At 39.0% G+C, this 21,640-nt stretch overlaps 1 long non-coding RNA gene and 1 pseudogene across 1 annotated transcript; one reads left to right on the top strand and one right to left on the bottom strand.

The window, feature by feature from the left end:
- The first annotated feature begins 426 nt into the window (after positions 1-426).
- On the top strand, positions 427-3,573 carry LOC104973390 (uncharacterized). The gene is made up of 2 exons (XR_009496464.1): positions 427-601; positions 2,924-3,573. It is a non-coding gene; the product is annotated as an uncharacterized lncRNA (long non-coding RNA).
- Positions 3,574-20,288: 16,715 nt separating this feature from the next.
- LOC104973388 (multifunctional methyltransferase subunit TRM112-like protein) lies at positions 20,289-20,926 on the bottom strand (annotated as a pseudogene).
- Between the last annotated feature and the right edge of the window lie 714 nt (positions 20,927-21,640).

The raw sequence follows: 21,640 nt of genomic DNA, 5'->3' as shown, positions 1-21,640 counted from the left end.
CAGTGTGTACCTCGCCTCCACGTCCCACGCTGCGCTGTGCCCCGTCCACCTTTCTAGGCAGCAGTAACACACAATAGTCGGCCAGCGTTGTTGACGCTGGCAGCGTTCTTGTAAATCGTCACCCAGAGAAACGGCCTTCCCCCGCGGCGGCCTCTAAGCGCCTCCGGAATGACGGGAAGAGGCGGGTGGATGGGAGAGGGGGAGCCTTTCATTTTCAGGAAAAACTTTAACTCTGCCGACCTCCCCCGCACCCCTCTCAGGATAGAAACGTCCTTTGACTGCAGTGATAGGTGTTGTGTTAAAGGAAAGAGATAAATAGTTTTCAAACGGTAACACTTTCTTCCTTGAGAGGTAATGCGGGTACGTCCATACCCAGAATCCCCGAGATCTCGCGTGGCGTGTTTCCGGTCGCTGTGCTGTCGCCTGAGCAGTAGGGCGAGGCTCGGCGGTCTGGGAACTTTTCCCTCCGCTCCCGCTGTAGCAGGATCGTCTCACCCGAGGCCCATTTACCTCCGCAAATTAAGTGTCCTTGTATTCTGTGATTGTAAGAAGAATACTGCTTTTTTTTAAAAATGCCTGCTCCCTGCAAAACTGTCCAATAGTAAGTACATAAACGTATGTAAAAGAAAAACTCTCAATCTCGTCACCCAGAAATAACGTATTAACTTAGTTCTGTATAAACAGAGTTTTCGTACATACACATAAACTTTTTTTTCTTAATAGGAAAATATGAGCATATTCTGTTTTCCAAATGCCTTATATCTTTCCAGATAAAGTAGGTTACATTAGCGTTTTTAATGGCTGTATGGATTTAATGGCTATATGGATATAGTATTAATATGTTCAATCAGTTTCTAGATTGTTGGACTTTTAAGGTATTTACAGTTTTTCAGTTGTACAAACAATACTAGATGATTATTATACATAAACCTGTACATTTCCCTGATTTTCCTTAACATAAATTCATAGAAATACATTTACTGGGTCAAAGGGAATGCGCATTTAGAAAGTTCTATATGTTGTTACCAGACTCTTCCCTTGAAAAGTAGTAGTTTTCCACCAACATAGTGGGTGAACGATAGCTAGGTGGTCTTCTTGCAGGTCTTGAGTATTGTTAATCTTTGTGATCTTTATCACCTTAAAAAATATCTCTTATCACCTTTTCATCTTGTTTTGATTTGCATCTGGTTGACCAAGTGTAAAACTGAGCATCTTACATATATTTATTGGCTCTATTTTTGTGAATTGCCAGTTCATGATTTCTGCCTATCTGGAATATTAACGTTTTTTTTTAAATTATGAGAGCTTTTTGTAAATTAGGAATATTAACTTTTGTCTGAATGTAATCACAAATATTTTTACCTTTTTAAATTTGTCTTTTATAATATAGCTTGTGGTGTTTATTTGCTGAAAAGTTTTTCTTGTCTTCTTTTTCTATGTATGGCTTCCACCCCCCAATAAAACTTTTATTGAAGGAAAAAAGGCAGTCTAGGGAAAATAACATATGATGCCAGATGAACTAAAATAGCAAAGAATACAATTCATTTCTAAATTATTTGTACATTATCAATTTCAATTAAAATGCAAAAAAAGATACTTTATAGATAGAGCTCAAGAAAACAATACTAAAATTCACTTAAAAACTACATGTTTATAACTTTAAAAGAAAGTTATTTTAAGAGAGGAGAGAGAAGCAGAGTGAAGAATGGACTATGCCAATGATGTGTGGGCTAAGTAGAAAGACAAGAGGTACAAGAAAAGTACATGATAAGATTATATAAAATATATAACAAAATTTTATGTGTTCAATTTTGTATTATGTAAAAATTTTATATAGAATTAATCAGAATCAGAATCCATGCTACTGCTAAGTCACTTCAGTCGTGTCCGACTCTGTGCAACCCCAAAGACAGCAGCCCACCAGGGACCTCCGTCCCTGAGATTCTCCAGGCAAGACCACTGGAGTGGGTTGCCATTTCCTTCTCCAGTGCAGGAAAGTGAAAAGTGAAAGTGAAGTCACTCAGTCATGTCCGACTCTTCCGGACCCCATGGACTGCAGCCTACCAGGCTTCTCCATCCCTGGGATTTTCCAGGCAAGAGTACTGGAGTGGGTGCCATTGCCTTCTCAGAATCCATAAATAAGTGCAAATGAGTAGAAGTTAAAGCTGATGGGGTTGTTGTGAAGAAAGACATTTTTAGGTAGGTCTTTTTCTGTTTCCAGCTTTAATGTCATGCTTACCTGTGTATTTTCTTTTAACATTTTTAGATATCTTCTTAAAAATAGTTCAATATTTAGTCCTTTTGAAGTTCAGTTAGGAGGAAGAAGGGAAGAATCTAGCATGATTTTTTTTTCCCCCTAAATGACTTGGTTGCCCTACACTATTTATTGAACACCACCCAGTCTTCTCTCTGATTTAAAATTCTAAGTTTATACTGTACTAAATTTCCACATATACTTTATTTTCTATTCCATTGACTTGTTATTGGATAATAATATTGTTTTAATATACTTTTAAATTATTTTTAAACTGCTGGTAGGGTAAATCCATGGTTAATAGTCTTCTTTTTTGGAATATATTTTTAAAGAATTGTTTCTTAAAAATATTTTTGATGTATATAAAAGAAAATTTTGTCATATATGTACATTAAAAAATATAATGTGAAACAACCATCATAAGATCTATGACATGAGCTTGCATCAGTCTATATATTCCTCCCATTCTACTTATGCCATCCTCTCCATAGATATTTCTTCCATAGTAACTTTAAAATTGCTTTGTCAGATTTAAAGAGTTGTGATTTTGATTGGACTTGCATTAATTTTATAGATTAATTTAGGGGAGATGGGTATCTTTATAAAAATAATAAATAAGTAGTTTTTAACTGAGTGCTTTCTTTGTGTTCATTCATTCAATCCCCACAGCAACCCTATTATCATCATCCTCATTTTACAGATGAGAAGACTGAAGCATAAAGAGATTGAATAACTTATTGAAGGTCAAGAAACTTGTTGAAGGTCAAGCAACTAATTTGACTTAAAGTCAAATTCAGGCAGTTTGGTCCCAGAGCCTGTGCTGTTAACCTCTTATGTTGTATTGCCTCTCCACGGTATGCAGTCTGCTCATCTATAAGAGACATGCCATTCAATTTGCCTGCACCACTTCCTCATGTTCCAGTCTTTATCTTTTGTTAGTGAGCAGGCACCCACTTAACCCTCTTCCTTCCCCTACCATAGCTGATTGGACCAGGAGTAGGATTCAAACTGGCCCAATCAGATTCTCTCTTGAGAAATTTGCAATTAGTCTTACCTGGTCTCAACCTAGAAAGTGATGATACTAGCACATAAGGGAGGGAGAGATGTCTGACCCACATGCAAGTGTGTAGACCACATAGGCCTGCAGAGAGCGACAGATAGAGAGCAGAAGAGTTACAAAGCCCTGGGTTCCTAGAAGTGAGTGGTAGGGAAGTTAGTTGCCTGGGGTTCTGGAACTTTCCGGGTCCTGGTTTGCCCTACTAAACCTATCTACACAAGGTACTACTCTTCAAATAAACTTCTCTTTCAATTTAAAGTCACCTAAATGATTCCTCTTTCTTTTGAAACCAAATATGCTGAATAGAAGTACGTGGCCCTCTGTTTACCCAAGCTTTCTTTTAATGTTTCCCAGTGGCATTTTCTTCATAGATCTATATATTTTTTGTTTAATTCATTCCTAAATGTATTTAAGGTGTTTTCCTCTTTACAGTGATAAATCTGTTGTTGTTGTCCCCTTTACATTTTAATCTACAAAAATTCTACTTTCATCAGTTGAGTCTGCCAAATGTCAATGACTTGTAAATGTGACATTAGCCTTTGAGGTGGATTTCAAAATGATATGTTTCCCACAAGGCATGTTTTTTTAGTTCTATACTTTCAGTTGTGCTGGTGATGATTCATTTGAGGATGATGATGATTCATCTGATGGTAGTGAGCCACGAGGATCCCAAAGAAGTATAGAGTTTCCTTGATTTAAAAAGAAAGTATCATATATGAATAGAAACATTGAGTTCCCAACAGTATTTAGCTAATGTTAGATAAAATGAAGAAACTTTCTTTTGGCTGTGCCATGCAGTTTGTGGGATCTTAGTTCCCTGACCAGCCATTGAACATAGGCCCTCAGCAGTGAGAGTCAGAGTCGTAACTGCTGGACCACCAGCAATTTCCTGAAAACTATTTTTATTTTTTTCTTTTTTAAAAATTTATTTTAATTGGAGGCTAATTACTTTACAATATTGTGGTGGTTTTTGCCATACATTCACATGAATCAGCCATGGGTGTACATGTGTTCCCCATCCTGAACCCCCATCCCACCTCCCTCCCCATCCCACCCTCAGGGTCATCCCAGTGCACCAGCCCTGAGCACCCTGTCTCATGCATCGAACCTGGACTGGCAATCTATTTCACATATGATAATATACATGTTTCAACGCTATTGTCTCAAATCATCCCACCCTTGCCTTCTCCCACAGAGTCTAAAAGTCTGTTCTTTACATCTGTGTCTCTTTTGCTGTCTTGCATAGCGTCATTGTTACCATCTTTCTAAATTCCATATATGTATGTTAATATACTGTATTGGTGTTTTTCTTTCTGACTTACTCTGTATAATAGACTCCAGTTTCATCCACCTCATCAGAACTGATTCAAATGCATTCTTTTTAATAGCCAAATAATATTCCTTTGTGTATATGTACCACAGCTCTGAAAACTCTTTTTATTAAGACCAGTCTTTCAGATACAAAACGATAAAACAATCAGTTCAGTTCAGTCACTCAGTCATGTCTGACTCTTTGAGATCCCCTGGACTACAGCATGCCAGGCCTCCCTGTCCATCACCAACTCCCAGAGTTTACTCAAACTCATGTCTATTGAGCCAGTGATGCCACCCAACCATCTCATTCCCTGTCATCCCCTTCTCCCATCTTCAATCTTTCCCAGCATCAGGGGCTTTTCCAATGAGTCAGTTCTTCACATCAAGTGGCCAAAGTATTGGAGTTTCAGCTTCAGCATCAGTCTGTCCAATGAATATTCAGGACTGATTTCCTTTAGGAGTGACTGGTTGGATCTCCTTGCTGTCCAAGGGATTCTCAAGAGTCTTCTCCAACACCACAGTTCAAAAGCATCAATTCTTGGCTGCTCAGCTTTCTTCACAGTCCAACTCTCACATCCATACATGACTACTGGAAAAACTATAGCTTTGACTAGATGGACCTTTGTTGGCAAAGTAATGTCTCTGCTTTATAATGTGCTGTCTAGGTTGGTCATAACTTTTCTTCCAAGGAGCAAGTGTCTTTTAATGGCGTCTTTTTCATGGCTGCAGTCACCATCTGCAGTGATTTTGGAGCCCCCCAAAATAAAGTCTGTCACTTTCCATTGCTTCCCCATCTATTTGCCATGAAGCGATGGGATGGGATGCCACGATCTTAGTTTTCTGAATGTTGAACTTTAAGCCAACTTTTCAGTCTCCTTTTTCACGTTCGTCAAGAGGCTCTTTAGTTCTTCGCTTTCTGCCATAAGGGCAGTGTCATCTGCATTTCTGAGGTTATTGATATTTCTCCTGGAAATCTGGATTCCAGCTTGAGCTTCATCCAGCCCAGGATTTCCCATGATGTACTCTGCATATAAGTTAAATAAGCAGGGTGACAATATATAGCCTTGATGTACTCCTCTTCCATATCCAGTTCTAACTGTTGCATCCTGACCTGTGTAAAGGTTTCTCAGGAGGCAGGTCAGGTGGTCTGGTATTCCCATGTCTTTCAGAATTTTCCACAGTTTGTTGTCATCCACATAGTCAAAGGCTTTGGCATAGTCAATAAAGCAGAAATAGATGTTTTTCTGGAACTCTCTTGCTTTTTTGATGATCCAGCAGATGTTGGCAATTTGATCTCTGGTTCCTCTGCCTTTTCTAAAACCAGCTTGAACATCTAGAAGTTCACAGTTAACATACTGTTGAAGCCTGGCTTGGAGAATTTTGAGTATTACTTTACTAGAGTGTGAGATCAGTGTAATTGTGTGGTAGTTTGAGCATTCTCTGAGGTTGGAAGGAGAACACCTTTTCCAGTCCTGTGAGCACTGCTGAGTTTTCCAAATTTGCTGGCATATTGAGTGCAGCACTTTCACATCATCATCATTTAGGATTTGAAATAGCTCGACTGGAATTCCATCTCCTCCACTAGCTTTGTTTGTAGTGATGCTTCCTAAGGCCCACTTGACTTCACATTCCAGGATGTCTGGCTCTAGGTGATGATCACACCGTCATGAGCAGCGCTTGCATGAGACCTTTTGAGGGAGGTCACCATTGCCATCATCTTCATTACCTCCACCATAGTTTGGCCCCAGGTAAATAACGGAGGGAACACAGCCCCACCCATCAACAGAAAATTGGATAAAACAGTAGGGGACATTATTTGGATAAATATTTCAAATATAGTAGACAAAAATGTAAGGGTTAGAGAAATTGACTTCTCATTCTTAATATAGTCATGTAAATTTATCCAAACCCTCTGGGTCAAGTGTGTTTCAGAATTCAAAATTGTTGGGATTTTAGGCAGGAATATAGTGTATATACCATATTTTCTGTAACACTTCAGTGGGGTCTAGAGCAGCATCTTAAAATCAAACATCAAACATGCCACAAAAAATGCGTTAGTATTAACACTAATTTGGATAAAGCTATATGACCTATATAGTAACCACATATATGTTCAGGTAAGATTTTGCTGCTAAATGAATTTGACTCAAACTTGTGAAAAACTTTAGGTTTCTAAAGATTTTTTGGATTTTGGAATTTTAGTAATAGTCTATAGATCCGTACAAGTGAATATGTTCTGATTTCAACATCTGGTGAGCACTGGGGGTCAATTACAGTGTTCTTTGAAGTCCTGGCTGGGTTAGATAGTCTGTGGTTTGGGTGTTTAGTCTGAAAGCAAGAGAGTACACTTTTAAAAAAACAAAATACAGACTTTGAAGTAATTATTGAAAAAATAATGTTTAAAGTACCTTAACTTGCATTCTTAACCTTTGTCATCAGTCATTATTTCAATGTGTGGTGTATTTTTTTGGTTGAAAAGAACTGCAATAAACAATAATACTTTCTATAAAATCTTAATATTAAAAATTGCCTTAAATGATCCTTGGTGTTTTCATCTTTTATTTCTAGCATATAGAAGTACTTCCTTCTAAATATCCTATGACTGTAAAGATACTATTTCAGTTGAGTCTTTTAAGGTGTCAAAATTAAGGAACCTATTCAGTCATCATATACATTGAGTGCTTAGTCTGTATCAGACTGTACTAAGTGCTGAGAATATCGTTTGGTGGAAAAGAAGCACACATAAATAGGACATTATAATATCCTGTGATAAGTGATGTGATAGGGTAAGTACAGTGTACCATGAACACCATGTTCTAGGGTAAGGGAAGGACTAGAAGTTAACAATGAAATTAGGCATGTGAAATGGGGAGGGAAATTTTAAAATGTTCTGAGACAGTGATTTTCCACATACAATTCATTGACAAGCTGAATCAACATCACTTGGGAATTTGTCAGAAATGCAGATTCTCAGGACTTATTTCAGACTTCCTGAATTTAAAACTCTGAAGTTGGAGCCTGCTGCTGCTGCTGCTAAGTCGCTTCAGTCGTGTCTGACTCTGTGTGATCCCGTAGATGGCAGCCCACCAGGCTCCTGCGTCCATGGGATTCTCCAGGCAAGAGTACTGGAGTGGGTTGCCATTGCCTTCTCCAAAGTTGGAGCCTAGCAGTCTGTTTTAATAAACCTGATCATCCCTGTGGTTCTGAGGTACACTACTGTTTGAGACCCACTGTTATGAATAGTAAATATGAAAAAAATCAGAGCACATACGCAATCTGCTATAAATGGCAAGATGTTTAGTGTAATTGAATGGCATTATTCACTATTTAGTGTGTCTGGATGGGAGTGGTGTGGCAGTGTGGAGGAGTCATGGAAATGAAAGATAAGGTTGGAAAGATAAGCATGCTTCATTTGGGTCTTATCAGTCATGTTAAAGAGTCTGGACTTAATTTATTCAACAAATGTTTATTTTATATCTACACTATAGTACAGTGTACAAAATAGATTCCCTGCTCTCAGGAAACTTAGCCTTGTTGTTCAGTCGATCAGTCGTTTCCAACTCTTTGCAACCCCATGGACTACAGCATGCCAGGCTTCCCTGTCCTTCACTTAGCCTAAGAAGCAAATAAAAATATATATTTGTATATCAGGTGGTAAAAAAATGCCATGACACAACAACATGGATGAATCTCCAAGGAATAATGTTATGTGGAAGAGGCCAATCCCCAAAAGTTAATATATATGATTACATTTATATAACATTCTTGAAATAAAAACAACTAGAAATGAACTGGTTAGTGGTTGCTGAGGGTTAGAAGGGAGTAGAGGTTAGAGGGTCGTGGGTGTGGCTGTAAAAGAGCACCATGAAGCCTTGATAGAACTGGAAATGTCCTGTATCTTGGCTGTATCAACAGCAATATTGCACTGTAGTTTTGTAAAATGTGGCCACTGGGGGATACTGAGTAAAGGGTACACAGGATCTCTATTATTTCTTGCAAGTGCTTATGAATCTACAATTATTTCAAAATAAAAAAGGTTTTATGAATACTAAATCAGGATAGAGTATTGAAAAGATGAGGGGATTTATTTTATATGGGATAGTTAGGAAAGACCTAGGTGACGAAGGTAGAGCATTACGTAGGAATACTTGGAGAATGTTAGAAATACAAAGACCCTGAGATAGGGTGTGCTCGGTGTGTGTGAGGAATAGTAAGGACAACATTGTAGATATGATAGGTGAGCAAGAGGGAGAGCAGTAGGAAATGAGATCAAAGAGTTGGTGGAGGTGGTAATGGTGGAAACATCATATAAGGGGTTATAGTCACAAAGACTTTTCATTCTGAGTAAAATGGGAAGCTGTAGGAAAAGTAACAATCCAACTTAACCTTTTAAATGCTTTGCTTCACAGGGTGAAAAATTGACTAAGTGAAAGGAACATGAGATTATCGAGGTTTGGTCCAAGGTGGCAAGAGGAGGAGGTAGTGAGAAGTAGTGTGACTGGTAGTGTGAATAAGTTTTGTAGTACAGTTGACTGGATGTTCTAATGAATCGGATGTGGGATGTGTGAGAAGGAGAGGAGTCAAGTGTGGTTCTAAGATTTGGGCCTGAGCAAGTGGAAGAATGGTGTTACTGTTTTATGAAGTGGTAAATTTGAAGGAAGAGCACTCTAGGGCAGAAGATTAGCAGTTTAGTTTTGGGCTTGTTGAAATGCCTGTAGACATACAAATGGAGATGGGAAATAGCCTGTGGGATATGTAGTTTGCATAGGAGTTGAACCCGACATAGGAATTTCGGAGGCAGCAGCATGTAAATGGCATTTAAAGTCATGGACTAGATGAAAACTTCAATGAGTGAGTGTGTAGATAGGAAGAGAAGAAGTTTAGGCAGTGAGTCCTGGACACTTGAATTTTTAGAGGTTAAGAAGATAAAGGAGAATTCAGCAAAGAATGCTGAGAAAGAATGGCCGTTGAGGTAGAAGGAGAACCGAAGAGGGAGGTGACTTGGAGATTTAGTGACAAAACTATTTCAAGAAGAAGAAACCAACCAATAAATCAAATGCTAGTGTTAGGTGGTATGAGATATGAACTGAGATTTCTCCTTGAGATTTGACTGCATGGAGGTCATTGTTGATTCTGGTAAGTGCAGTTTTTATGACACAGTGGGAGGAAAATCTGATTGGAGTAGGCTCAAGAGAGAAAGGAGAGTCAGTAAAAATTAAGTGTAAACAATTCTTTGAAAGTGCTTTGATCAGGGATAAGAAGGTGCAAAGAGAAGAGGCAGAAACTCTACCCTAAGAACAGTGGGGAGTCCATGGAGAACTCTTGGTGTCTACCCTTTCAAGGACAGTTTAAAATACTTGACATGACTGCTTTGTTAATGTGTTTTCATTAGCTATTACATGCAAGAAAAAGTTAGCTAACATCTTAATTTTATGTCCTATGAAACAATGTCATTGAAAGTAAATAACTCAAGTTTTTAAAGAATATTGGATGTCAGGTTTTGATTGTCTGCCTTAAGTAATAAGAGATTTGTTCTATGTCTCTGTGTGTGTGTGCGTGTGCATATGTATATATACAGTTGATCCTTGAACAACTTGGGACTGAACTGTGAAGGCAGTTTAAACGCATAATTTTTCAAAAAATATATTCAAAACTTTTTTTAGATTTGTGACAGTTTGAAAATAACTCAAAAATTGTGTAGCCTAGAAATATCAAAAAGAAGTAAGGTGTGTCATGAATGCATAAAATATACACAGGTACTAGAGTATTTTATCATTTGCTGAAGTATCATTTACTGGATGGTAGTTCATAACATTGTGCAGGAGGTGCTGACCAAGACCATTTCCAAGAAAAAGAAATGTAAGATGGCAAAGTGCTTGTCTGAGGAGGTATTACAAATAGCTGAGAAAAGAAGAGAAGCAAAAGGCGAAGGAGAAAGGAGAAACCTAACTGAATGTGGAGTTCCAGAGAATAGCAAGGAGATATAAGAAAGCCTTCTTAAGTAAACAATGCAGAGAAATAGAGGAAAACAATAGAATGGGAAAGACTAGAGATCTCTTCAAGAAAAGTAGAGATACCAAGGGACTATTTCATGCAAAGATAGGCACAATAAAGGACAGAAAGAGCAAGGACCTAACAGACGCAGAAGAGATAAAGAAGAGGTGGCAATACTACACAGAAGAACTGTACAAAAAAAGGTCTTAATGACCCAGATAATCACGATGGTATGATCACTCACCTAGAGCCAGACATTGTTTAATGCGAAGTCAAGTGGGCCTTAGGAAATATCACTACGAACAAAACTAGTGGAGGTAGTGGAATTCTAGCTGAGCTATTTCAAATCCTAAAAGATGATGCTGTGAAAGGGCTGCACTCAATATGCCAGCAAATTTGGAAATCTCAACAGTGGCCACAGGACTGGAAAAGGTCAGTTTTCATCCCAGTCCCCAAAAGCAATGCCAAAGAATGTTCAGACTGCTGTACAACTGTGCTCATTTCACATGCTAGCAAGGTAATGCTTAAAATCCTTCAAACTAGGCTTCAACAGTAAATGAACCAAGAAATTCCAGGTGTTCAAGCTGGATTTAGAAAAGGCAGAGTAACCAGAGATCAAACTGCCAACATCCATTGGATCATAGAAAAAGCAAGAAAATTAAAAAAATATATATGCTTCATTGACTATGCTAAAGCCTTTGACTATGTGGATCACAGCAAACTGTAGAATATTCTTAAAGAGATGGGAATACCAGACCATCTTACCTGTCTCCTGAGAAACCTGTATGCATATCAAGAAGCAACAGTTAGAACTGGACATGGAACAGACTGGTTCAAAATTGGGAAAGGACTACGTCAAGGCTGTATACTGTCACCTTGCCTATTTAACTTATATTCAGAGAACATCAAGAGAAATGTCAGGCTGGATGACTCACAGGCTGGAATTAAGATTTCTGGGCGAAATACCAACAACCTCAGATATGCAGATGAAACCACTCTAATGGTAGAAAGTGAAGAGGAACTAAAGAGCCTTTTGATGAGGGTAAAAAAGGAGAGTGAATAAGCTGGTTTAAAACTCAACATTCAAAAAATGAAAATCCTGCTATCTGGTCCCATCACTTCATGGCAAATAGATGGGGGAAAAGTGGGAACCACGACAGACTACTTTTCTTGGGCTCCAAAATCATTGTGGATGGTGACTGCAGCCATGAAATTAAAAGACGCTTGCTCTTTGGAAGAAAACCTTTGACAAACGTAGACAGCATATTAGAAAGCAGAGACATCACTTTGCTGACAAGTCTATAGTCAAAACTGGTTTTTCCAGTAGTCATGTATGGATGTGAGAGTTGGACCATAAAAAAGGCTGAGCACTGAAGAATTGATGCTTTCAAATTGTGGTGCCAGAGAACACACTCTAAGGACAGTGAATGCACTCACTGTCCTCACCCTTGGACAGTGAGGAGATCATCCAGTCAAACCGAAAAAAAAATCAACTCTGAATATTCACTGGAAGTATTGATGATGAAGCTGAAGCTCCAGTACTTTGGCCACTTGATGTGAAGAGCCAACTCACTGGAAAAGACCCTGATGCTGGGAAAAATTGATGGCAGGAGGAGAAGGGGGTGACAGAGGATGAGATGGCTGGATGACATAATTGACTCAATGGATATGAGTTTGAGCAAACTCCGGAAGATAGTGAAGGACAGGTAAGCCTGGCGTGCTGCAGTTCATGGAGTCGCAAAGAGTCACACTTGACTTACTGGCTGAACATCAACAACTATAAAATATATACAAGTCTATTATAAAAAGTTCAAATTTTTTCAAAATTTACACAGACACTTACAGACCATACATGGAAACATTCCCAGTTAAGAAAAAGATAAACAAACATAAAGATGCAGTACTAAATCATAACTGCATAAAATTAACTATGACACATAGCGTACTACTTTGATAATTTCATAGCTACCTCCTGTTGCTATAACAATGAACTCTAGTGTTTCGTGTTGCAAGTAAAACTCTATGTGACACTAAATATCTCCATGTGAGCAGTTGTGTCTCTAGTAAATTCTATATTGCAGTAAAAAATTATCTCTTATGGTTTTCAAAGATTTTTCGTGTTTAGTGCAATGCCGTAAACTTTGAATAACACCAAGGACCCATACGAAGTGCTGCTAATGATCCTGGAAGTTCTTACAAGAAGCAGAGTCATTATATTACAAGAAAAATTTGAACTGTTTGATATGCAGCATAGATTGATCTGTTTGATCTGCAGCTGTGGTTACCCACCATTTCAAGATATAGAAATCCAGTGTAAAGACCATTGTTTAAAAGGGAAAAGGAAAATGAAACCATAGCTGCAGCTACAGAAACTTGTAACTGTTGCAAAACTTTGCACTGTTGATGAAATGCCTTTTTATCTCATATTGAAAATGTAACCCTTTTGTGTGGGTGAAGTATTGTTGTAAGAAAGACTTATCTATGGAGTCTAATATGATTCCAGAAAAAATGAAGTCATATGACAACTTAAAAGGAAGGTGAAAGACCTAAAGCTGGAAAAATTAATGTCAGCAAGAATAGTTTGATAATTTTAAAAAGAAGTTTGGCTTTAAAATGTCAAGATAATAGAAGAAGAAGCTTCTGCTCAGCAACAGACAGCAGAAAAGTTGTCATTAAAAGAATCCTTGAGGAGGAAGGATGTCTGCCTAAACAAGTTTTTAATGCAGACAAAAGTATTCTGTTCTGGTGGGGGGAGGGGCATGCCACAAAAGACATTTATTAGTAAGGAAGAGAAGTGAGCACCAGCATTTAAGGAAAGGATAAGCTAACTTTACTATTTTGTGCAAATGCAGTCCAGTTTATGATCAGGACTGCCCTTATCTATAAAGCTGCTAACTCCTAAACCATGAAGGGAAAAGATAACACCAGTCTTTTGGTTTTACAATAAGAAGGCCTACACTACCAGAACACTTTTTCTTGATTGGTTCTGTCAACGTTTTGTCTCTAAAGTCAGGAAGTACCTTTGCCAGTAAGTAATTGCCTTTTAAATTTCTTTTGATACTGGACAATGCCTTTGGCCACTTCAGACCTCAAGAGTTCAACTCCAAAGGTGTTGAAGTGGTTGCTTGCCACTAGACACAATGTCTGTAATCCAGCCTCTAGATCAGGGGTCATGTGAAAGTGTTAGTTGCTCAGTCGTGTCTGACTTTTTGTGACTCCGTGGACTGTCATGGAGCTTGCTAGGCTCCTCTGTCCATTGAATTCTCCAGGCAAGAATAGTGGAGTGGGTAGCCATTCCTTTCTCCAATGGATCTTCCTGACCCATGGATCAAACCCAGGTCTCCTGCATTGCAGGCAGTTTCTTTACCATTGAGCCACCAAGGAATCCCAGATCAAGGGGTTATAAGGAACTTTAAACCTCATTATGTATGGTACTTTATGGAAAAGATTGTCAGTGCTATGGAAGAGAAACCCAATAGAAGATCATAAAAGTCTGGAAGGATTATACCATTGAATATATGCCATCACTGTTGTACAAAAAGCACTGAAAGCCATCAAACCTGAAAGGATAAATTCCTGCTGGAGAAAACTGTGTCTAGCTGTTATGCATGACTTCACAGAATTTACAACAGAACCAGTCAAGGGGATCGTGAAAGAGATTATGGATATGGCAACAAAGGTAGCGAGGGGGAGTGAAGAGTTTCAAGATCTAGATCTTGGAGAAATTCAAGAGCTAGTAGACACCACATCAGAGGAATTAACAGAAGATGACTTGGTGGAGAAGAGTGCTTCTGAACCAAGACCAGAAAATGAGGAAGATGTAGAAGAAGCAGTGCCAAAAAACAAATTGACATAAGACAATCTGGCAGAAAGGTCCCAATTATTCAAGGCTACTTTTGACTTCTTTTATGACCTCAGGACTTCTATCATATGGGCACTGAAACTAAAGCAAATAGTGGTGGCTACCATATAGAAACATTTTTAGAAAAATGAAAAAGCAAAAAAGTCATTCAGAAATTACAATATTTCCTTAAAGTTACACTGAGTGTTCCTGTCTCTCTTGCTTCCCCTTCCATCTTCTCCACCTCTTCCACCCCTAAGACAGCAAGAGCAACCCCTCCTCCTGCTCTTTCCCAGATTACTCAATGTGAAGACAAGGATGAAGATCTTTATGATTCACTCTCACTTAGTGAGTGGTAAATCATCATGCTAATAGTAAATCATTATTGAAGTAGTAAACTTGTGTATGTGTCTTCGTGTGAAAATCTAAAAACTGTGGGGCAAAAACTGTATGAGACTTTTTTTGTGTCTCCATCATTATTGCCTAAGTGTTCATATTACAGAATATCATGTGGTTTGTGGTATATGAACGTTTTTAGAGAAAGGAAAAACCAAAAAAGTCAGACAGAAACTATGATGTATTTCCTTTGTGTTGCATTGAGTATTCCTGCCTCCCCTTCTACCTCGTCCACCTCTGCCACATAAGACAGCAAGACCAATGCATCCTCTTACTCCTCAGCTTACTCAGTGGGGAGACATGTGGATTAAATGAAATATTATACATTAAGGATTTATTATACAGCAGTAACAAAAGGTACATTTGATTTGATTTTTTAAAAGCAAAACTACTAATTCTTTCACAACTAACTAGTTCACATCTAATGTTCCCATATATATACATATCTCAAAAAAAAAAAAAACCCTTTAATGTAGATTTACATGAAAATATTACTTGGTTCCAGAAAGAAATATAGAAGTAAAATCAGTTTTAGTAATTGTTTTCCAATTTAGAACATTATGTTGGCTAGGATTCTGCTTTTAATAAACTAGTCTCTTAAAGATATAGATGTAAAACCTAGAGATTGGGGAGGGGATGACCTATGAGACAGGAGATTTGGACATCTCTGCCATGTGGGCTGAGTAGTATATAAGCCAGTTTACAGAGAAAATAGTTGTATGTAACATTCACCAAGAATTTAATATCAAACTACCAGGCTTTGCAGAGAGATAACCTGGATCATGGAAAAAGCAAGAGAGTTCCAGAAAAACATCTATTTCTGCTTTATTGACTATGCCAAAGCCTTTGACTGTGTGGATCACAATAAACTGTGGAAAATTCTGAAAGAGATGGGAATACCAGACCACCTGACCTGCCTCTTGAGAAATCTGTATGCAGGTCAGGAAGCAACAGTTAGAACTGGACACGGAACAACAGACTGGTTCCAAATAGGAAAAGGAATTCGTCAAGGCTGTATATTGTCACCCTGCTTATTTAACTTATATACAGAGTACATCATGAGAAAAGCTGGACTGGAAGAAGCACAAGCTGGAATCAAGATTGCCGGGTGAAATACCAATAACTTCAGATATGCAGATGACACCACCCTTATTGCAGAAAGTGAAGAGGAACTAAAAAGCCTCTTGATGAAAGTGAAAATGGAGAGTGAAAAAGTTGGCTTAAAGCTCAACATTCAGAAAACGAAGATCATGGCATCCGGTCCCATCACTTCATGGGAAATAGATGGGGAAACAGTGGAAACAGTGTCAGACTTTATTTTTTGGGCTCCAAAATCACTGCAGATGGTGACTGCAGCCATGAAATTAAAAGACACTGACTCCTTGGAAGGAAAGTTATGACCGACCTAGATAGCATATTCAAAAGCAGAGACATTACTTTGCCAACAAAGGTCCGTCTAGTCAAGGCTATAGTTTTTCCTGTGGTCGTGTATGGATGTGAGAGTTGGACTGTGAAGAAGGCTGAGCGCCAAAGAATTGATGCTTTTGAACCGTGGTGTTGGAGAAGGCTCTTGAGAGTCCCTTGGACTGCAAGGAGATCCAACCAGTCCATTCTAAAGGAGATCAGCCCTGGGATTTCTTTGGAAGGACTGATGCTGAAACTGAAACTCCAGTACTTTGGCCACCTCATGCAGAGTTGACTCATTGGAAAAGACTCTGATGCTGGGAGGGATTGGGGGCAAGAGGAGAAGGGGACGACAGAGGATGAAATGACTGGATGGCATCACTGACTCGATGGACATGAGTCTGAGTGAACTCCGGGAGTTTGTGATGGACAGGGAGGCCTGGCGTGCTGAGATTCATGGGGTCGCAAAGAGTCGGACACAACTGAGCGACTGATCTGATCTGATCTAATCTGAACCTGCCCAAAGCTCTGTAGTTTGTAAGTAAGAGAAGTGGGTTTTGAACCCAGACAGTTTATATTAGAAGCACAGGAACTTCACCTCCATCCTCACAGAAAAAAAGGAATAAAACTGAGATAAAGAGGAAGAAATTGAGATAACAAATGGCAAGAGTTCTGCTTAAAGTTGCATAAGCAGAGAGCAAAAAGGGAAGTTATTATAAAGACACAATAAACCTGGTTACTTCCCAGAATCCAAGGGCAAGGTCTCTGGAAGGACTTTGAATTGATGATTCATCAGGAAGCAGGCAGGATGTCTCACTGGATGGCAGAATTCATAGTGTCTGTAGTATATATTGGGGCTTCTATAAATAAAATCTTTTATTTTCAATTATGTTCTTTTCCATAAATGTACAGTAGCATAAATATCAGTCAATAACACAAATTTCCTTCAGGTATAAAAGAAGCAGCACCAGCCTAGGAGTCTGAAGATTTGGATTTTGTTCATAAACATTCATGGAACATAAATGTTCATGAAAACTTTGAGGAGTGATAGAGTACGCTTGATATGTTTAGTATCTTGGTGGCAGTGTTGGTTTCACAGGTATATACATATATCAAAATAGTGTACACTTTAAATGTGCAATTATACCTCAATAAAGTTGTTTACTCTTTTTTTTGAAGTACAGTTGATTTACTATGTTGGGTTAGTTTCTGGTATAGAGAAAAGTTATTTAGTTATATATATATGCCAAAGCCTTTGACTGTGTGGATCACAATAAACTGTGGAAAATTCTGAAAGAGATGGGAATACCAGACCACCTGACCTGCCTCTTGAGAAACCTATATGCAGGTCAGGAAGCAACAGTTAGAACTGGACATGGAACAGACTGGTTCCAAATAGGAAAAGGAGTGCGTCAAGGCTGTATATTGTCACCCTGCTTATTTAACTTCTATGCAGAGTACATCATGAGAAACGCTGGGCTGGAAGAAGCATAAGCTGGAATCAAGATTGCCGGGTGAAATATCAATAACCTCAGATATTCAGATGACACCACCCTTATGGCAGAAAGTGAAGAGGAACTAAAAAGCCTCTTGATGAAAGTGAAAGTGGAGAGTGGAAAAGTTGGCTTAAAGCTCAACATTCAGAAAACGAAGATCATGGCATCTGGTCCCATCACTTCATGGGAAATAGATGGGGAAACAGTGTCAGACTTTATTTTTTTGGGCTCCAAAATCACTGCAGATGGTGATTGTAGCCATGAAATTAAAAGACGCTGATTCCTTGGAAGGAAAGTTATGACCAACCTAGACAGCATATTCAAAGCAGAGACATTACTTTGCCAACAAAGGTCCGTCTAGTCAAGGCTATGGTTTTTCCAGTGGTCATGTATGGATGAGAGTTGGACTGTGAAGAAAGCTGAGCGCTGAAGAATTGATGCTTTTAAACTGTGGTATTGGAGAAGACTCTTAAGAGTCCCTTGGACTGCAAGGACATCCAGCCAGTCCATTCTAAAGGAGATCAGTCCTGGGTGTTCTTTGGAAGGAATGATGCTAAAGCTGAAACTCCAGTACTTTGGCCACCTCATGAGAAGAGTTGACTCATTGGAAAAGATCCTGATGCTGGGAGGGATTAGGGGCAGGAGTAGAAGGGGACGACAGAGGATGAGATGGCTGGATGGCATCACTGACTTGATGGACGTGAGTTTGAGTGAACTCAGAGAGTTGGTGATGGACAGGGAGGTCTGGTGCTGCAATTCATGGGGTCGCAAAGAGTTGGGCACGACTGAGCGACTGAACTGAACTGATGTACATATTCTTTTTTGTTTTCCGTTATGGTTTATTACATGATATTGAATACAGTTCTCTATGCTATACATAGAACCTTGTTGTTTATCTATTTTATATATAGTAGTTTGTATTTGCTAATCCCAAACTCCTAATTTATTCTTCCCCTACCACCTTTCCCCTTTGCCAACCAAAAGTTTGTTTTCTATGTCTGTGAGTCTGTTTCTATTTCATAAGTAAGTTCTTTTGTGTCATGTTTTAAACTCTACATATAAGTGATAAGCATATGGTATTTGTCTTTCTTTCTGACTTCCTTCACTTAGTATGGTCATCTGTAGAGCCATTCATGTTGCTGCAAATGGCATTATTTCATTCTTTTCCATGGTTGAGTAGTATTTCATTATGTCTATATGGCACATCTTTATCTTTTCGTCTGTCAGTGGACATTTAGGTTGCTCCCATGTCTTGGCTATTGTAAATAGTGCTGCAGTGAACTTTGAGGTGTATGTATCTTTTTGAATTAGAGTTTTCTGCAGATATATGCCCAGGAGTGGGATTGGTGATCATATGGCATCTCTACTATTAGTTTTTTAAGGAACTGCATACTGTTTTCCATAGTAGCTGTGCCAATTTATATTCCTACCAACAATGCAGGAGAGTTCCCTTTTCTCCACACCCTCTCCAGCATTTATAATTTGTAAACTTTTTAACGATGGCCATTCTGAGCAGTCTGAGGTGGTACTTCATTGTAGTTTTGATTTGCATTTCTCTAACAATTAGCAATGTTGAACATCTTTTCACGTGCCTATTGGCCATCTGTGTATCTTCTTCAGAAAGTGAAAGTTGCTCAGTTGCGTCCAGCTCTTAGAGACCCCATGGACTATGCAGTCTGTGAAATTCTCCAGGCCAGAATACTGGAGTAGGTCACCTTTCCCTTCTCCAGAGGATCTTCCCAACCCAGGGATTGAACCCAGGTCTGCATTGCAGGCAGATTCTTTACCAGCTAAGCCACAAGGGAAGCCCAAGAACACTGGAGTGGATAGCCTATCCCTTCTCTAGTGGATCTTCCTGACCCAGGAATCAAACCGGGGTTTCCTGCATTTCAGGCGGATTCTTTACCAAGTGAGCTATCAGGGAAGCCCAGCTATTTAGGTCTTCTGTCCATTTTTTGATTGGGTTTATTGTTGTTGTTCTTGAGTTATATGAGCTATTTGTATATTTTGGAAATTAAGCTTTCGCTGGTTACATCTTTTGCAAGTTTTTTTTCCCATTCCCCAGTTGTCTTTTCATTTTCTTTTATGGTTTCATTTGCTGCATAGTAGCGTTTAAGTTTGGTTAGGTCTTATTTGCTTATTTTTGCTTTTATTTGTATTGCCTTGGGAGATTAACTTATAGAGCATTTGTGCAATTTATGTCAGAGAATGTTTCTCTATTTTTTTTCTAGGAGTTTTATGGTGTCATATCTTACGTTTAAGTCTTTAAGTCATTATTAGTTAATTTTTTGTGTGTGATGTGAGGATATGTTCTAAATTCATTAATTTATATGTGTCTGCCCAATTTTCCCAATACCACTTGCTGTAGAGACTGTCTTTTCTCCATTGTATATTCTTTTTTTTTTTTTGAACCTTTAATGAGAAAAAAATATAATATCAAGCTCAAAAACATAGTGTGTTTGTTGTGTCAATAGGCCAAGAATTAGGGATACATAGGATAGGACTAGCAAACAAGATACATGTAAACAAAGGTACACATGATCATAGAGTGAAAAACCGGTGCCTGGCACAATTTTAAGTCTCAGTTTCCTCATCATGGGCTTCTCTGGTGATTCAGTTGGTAAAGAATCTGCTTGTAACACTGGAGACCCAGGTTCCATCCCTGGGTTGGGAAGATCTCCTGGAGAGGGGAATGGCAACCCACGCCAGTATTCTTGTCTAGAGAATTCCATGGACAGAGGAGCCTGGCAGGCTACTGTCCAGGGTGTCACAAAGAGTCAGACATGACTGAGCAACTAACATACTTTCCTCACCACTCAGCAACCAACATGTTGGGGATCCCATGGCTGATGGGGAATAGACATCCTGACTCTGGGCATTGCAGGATGCCCTCCAACATATCCACCTCCAGCAGTATATGGTGCCTCTTTCTCAGAAATTTCTTGTCATGCTTATATCCCTGAATCGTCTCTTTGGGCACCTTGATCAGATGCAGGCTGTTGGCAGCCTCCAGAAGCACTTCCCACTCCACTTTGAGTATCATACATGCTATGAAGTTGGGGTTGAACTCCACAGGGTTGGTATGGACCTCAGTGGCCATGCAGAGGGAAGCCACAGGGCCTCACTCCCCACACATGCAAGCTCAGCAGATTGTGGGTGAGCAGCTTCATGTTTATGTTACATGCTCTTGCAAAGCTGGAACCAGGAGCTCCATTGTATATCCTTCCCTCCTCTATTGAAGATTAGTTGACCAAAGGTGTGTGGGTTTATCTCTGAGCTCTCTATTCTGTCCCATTGATTGAGATGTATGTTTTTGTGCCAATACCACACCGTTTTGATTACTGTAGCTTTGTAGCATTGTCTGAAGTCTGGGAGATTTATGACTCCAGCTTTGTTGTTTTTCCTCAGGATTGTTTGAGCAATTCTGGGTCATTTATGGCCCCACATAAAATTTTGAGTTATTTGTTCTGCTGCTGCTGCTGCTGCTAAGTTGCTTCAGTCATGTCCGACTCTGTGTGACCCCAGAGACGGCAGCCCACCAGGCTCCCCCATCCCTGGGATTCTCCAGGCAAGAACACTGGAGTGGCTTGCCATTTCCTTCTCCATTTGTTCTAGTTCTGTGAAAAATGTCATGGGTAATTTGATAGAGATTACATTAAATCTATAGATTGCTTTGGGTAGTATAACCATTTTAAAAATGTTTTTCCAATTCAAAAGCATGAGATCTTTCTGTTTGAATCATCTTCAGTTTCCTTTATCCATCATATAAGCCTTTTACCTCCTTGGTCAAATTTGTTCCTAATTTATCTTTTGATGTGATTTTAAAAGGGATTTTTTTCTTTCCCTTTCTGATATTTCATTGTTAGTGTAAAGAAATGCAACAG

This window comes from Bos taurus, chromosome 11 (genome assembly GCF_002263795.3).
Source record: "Bos taurus isolate L1 Dominette 01449 registration number 42190680 breed Hereford chromosome 11, ARS-UCD2.0, whole genome shotgun sequence".
Classification (NCBI taxonomy): Eukaryota; Metazoa; Chordata; class Mammalia; order Artiodactyla; family Bovidae; genus Bos; species Bos taurus.
Note: the sequence above shows the minus strand (reverse complement) of the source record. Positions and strands in the feature narration are given on the sequence as shown.